Source organism: Mastomys coucha, unplaced genomic scaffold (assembly GCF_008632895.1).
Source record: "Mastomys coucha isolate ucsf_1 unplaced genomic scaffold, UCSF_Mcou_1 pScaffold22, whole genome shotgun sequence".
NCBI lineage: Eukaryota > Metazoa > Chordata > Mammalia > Rodentia > Muridae > Mastomys > Mastomys coucha.
The window spans coordinates 257794968-257798608 of NW_022196905.1; positions in this window are offsets into that span (position 1 = coordinate 257794968).

A 3641-nucleotide genomic window follows, 5' to 3' on the forward strand; every position below is an offset into this window, starting at 1 on the left:
AGTTCAATTCCCAGCAACCACATGGTGACTCACAACCATCTGTAATGAGATCTGGTGCCCTCTTCTGGTGTGTCTAGAGACAGTGACAGTGTACTCACATACATAAAATAAATAAATGAATCTTTAAAAAAAAAAAAAAGGAGTGACTGTGGGCTAAAAGACAAAGATGCTGGAATCCTAAGGCATAGATGACAATGGCAAATAGCAGAGGCTTTCCATGCTAGCTGGCTTCCCCTTCCATTTCTCCTCCATTCAGGCATCCAGATTATTGGATGGTACTTCTGCACATCTCCAGAACAAGGCTTCTCCATTCTCCTCTCTTCCTGTCAGTCCATCCCCAGAGGTACTGACACAAATGCACCAGATGTGTGCTTCATTAACTTCCCTGGGATCTTCTATTCTATTCTAGTAAGCAGTTAAGATCAATGCCTCTGCAAAGATAGTATAAAGTCCCCTCTGTGATGGTTTGTATAGGCTCTGCCCAGGGAGTGGCACTATCAGAAGGTGTAGCCCTGTTTAAGTAGGTGTGTCACTGTGGGTGTGGGCTTTAAGACCCTCATCCTAACTGCCTGAAAGCCAAGTCTTCTAGTAGCCTTCAGATGAAGATGTAGAACTCTCAGCTCCTCCTGCACCATGCCTGCCTCAATGCTGCCATGTTCCCACCTTGATGATAATGGCCTGAACCTCTGAACCTGTAAGCCAGCCCCAATTATTGTTGTCCTTATAAGAGTTGCCTTGGTCATGGTGTCTGTTCACAGCAGTAAAACCCTGACTAAGACACCCTCCTGGTTCATCGAACATGGAGGGATGGGTCTCTACTTGACCTGCTGGGGAGCATGTGGGATCAAAGGCAAGCAGAACCACAGACAAGAGCATGAGAGTCTTGTTTAATGCCGACTTCCAGGAAGTGTGTCTAAGAATGACATGACTCTTGGACGGCGTAGAAGAGAACGCTGATGCCTTTGACGAGAAAATTGAGCTGCCCTGACTGGAAGCGTGTGACATAAACAAATCAAATGACAAGACAGACCAGGCAAGCACGGTGTGCCTACAGGGGCTGATTGATTTCTTTAATATCAAAAGAGCTTCTGTGAATTGATATGGCTCAGAACATGCCACCCCAAAATATGATCGTAAGAGTCCAGGCCTGACAGAATGCGCCTCTCCAGGGACAGCCTCGACAGAATTCTGCTGAAGAACTGCAGACACCGAACTGCAAAATTACCCATTTTAGATAAAAATTAACCTCAGTAGGGGAAACATATATCTAGAAGCCTTGACCCTGCACATGCTCAGTCAGGAAGCACTGCAGCTGACTCTTGTCCTTGATCTTCCCATCTCTGGGGGATTTCTCTACATTCTCTCTCTCTCTCTCTCTCTCTCTCTCTCTCTCTCTCTCTCTCTCTCTCTCTCTCTCTCTCTCTTTCTCGACAGGGTTTTTCTGTATAGCCCTGGCTGTCCTTGAACTCACTTCATAGGCCAGGCTGGCCTTGAACTCAGAAATCCACTCACCTCTGCCTCCCAAGTGCTGGGATTTAAGGCATGTGCCACCACTGCCCAGCTACACTCTTCTCTTGCTAGTTCATGCAACAGTGCCATTCAAGACCGAGACAGTGACCATGTCTTGAAGGATGTCTCATTTCTCTGTCGTGATTCATACAGTCACCTGGCAGCAGGAAACACAATTTGATGTGTATGAGTGGAGGCATGCTCCTCCAAGACTCCCACTCAGGTACAGCTGGCTATAGTCTTCTCTGGCAGAAAAGAATGTCAGGGCTGGCTGGGAGGAAACAAGAGGGGCGGGGTGGAGAGTGGGGGGGTGGTTATTAAGGCAAGTGTGCATGGAAAGAGACCTAAGAGCATGCATCAAGGGGAACACTGGTCACTCTTCTTGTTGCTGTGACCAAAGCAGCATCTGTCTCCAAGGACAGACTGAGGCTGGCAAGCACCGTAGAGCAGCACCCAGCACAGAGGTCCCCTATAAATAGCTGTTGGACTCGAACCTCAATGGTGATGTGTTATTGTGCTAATGAAACTGTTCAACCCGTTTTCTCAATGTTTCTTGAAAAGGAGAAGAGAAATCATTTCTTAAGTTTTCCCTTCTTCCATTATGAAAGTTTTCCAGCAATTCTTCTCGTTTAATGACAAATGACCACAAAACAAAGCCTAAGGCCTTGTCACCTTTCCTTTAACAAGTTGTTCTACAACGGTTGGCAAAATGTTCCCAGAGACGTCTGCATCTATCATGGTGAGGCCTATTGATCTGTGGCATTTTTCAGAAATAGATTTTTTTTTCATGGCCCTAGAATATTCTTTTGTTAAGACAACACCATAATATTTTAGGGATTGAATTTCAGAGAATAGTTTGCTTTAATGGTTGTCCCACCTCTCTCTCTCTCTTTGTCACTGTCTCTCTCTCATACACACACACACACACACACACACACACACACACACACACACACACACGTGCGCGTGCACGTGTATGCACACACAGAATAAAGACATACACTATACATATACACACATGTGGGATTCCTGGCTTCTGCATCTGATCCTCACTTCCTCCTACTCTATGGACTCCATTTGGCCTTCTTGTGACAGAATGAAGTAGCTTTGGTCCTGGCTAGCTGAAGGAACTGACACCTATTCAGTTGTCCCCTCCCTCTCATTTCTGCCTGCCAAGGGAACTTGCCCCTCTCCTATGAGGATGGGGAGTCCTGCTGGCCATCTCTCTCTAAAATGCTATCAGGGTAACTTTAGAGGTCTTGTTTAGGATCCTGGAGATCCTACAACTGATGGAGCATCCCCTGAACCCTCTTTTACCTTGAAAGTGCCTCTGTCTGTCAGACAGTCCATGATTTCAGGCATTTTCAGCATCCCCTACCTACCTGGGAGTAAAGGAGTCAGCAAGGCTTAAGCAGGATGCTGGGTGACCACCTGCCCTCCAGATCCCTCCTCAGCCCATACTGGGCCCAAGGCTGCTGGAGGACCTTGCCTGTGGCTACAGTGGACAGACCAGGGCAGGGGTGGAGAGGTAGGGAGGCGGGGTAGTATCTACCAAGGTCAAAGGGAGGGAGGTCAGTGACTGCGTGTCACCCACATCTGCCAGATTCTCACCAGCTGCCTCTCCTGTTCCTGCTCTTGCGAGCCCAGCAGACTGAGGACTCCAGGCCCTGCTGACCCAGACACACACACACACACACACACACACACACACACACACACACACGCACACACAGTGTTCTTCCTGACTTTTGCATGTCCTCCTGCTCTAGTGCCTCAGTATGAGCAGCCATACTTTCTGCCACGAGCCTGCAGGGTCTTTGGGATTGCCTGCCATCATCATAGCTTCCCCTACTGTGGCCAGAGCAGCAAACCTTCCCTCAGCCTCCTTCCTGTTTCTTTGAGGAGGGTCTCTCTGCTGGATGGCTCCTCCCAACTGTTTTATGCTTAGCTCCCCCTACCCTCTTTATCAGGTTGAAAAGTTAGCAGAGGACTCTCTCCCAAGAGCATTTGGTCTATGCTACATCTTTGAGCAATGCACAGCACTATGCCTCTCCCTCAGATACATCACTCTCACCTGACAGGAAATTGCTATAATATACTTATTGTGGATCCAGAAAACTGTCAGAATAAAT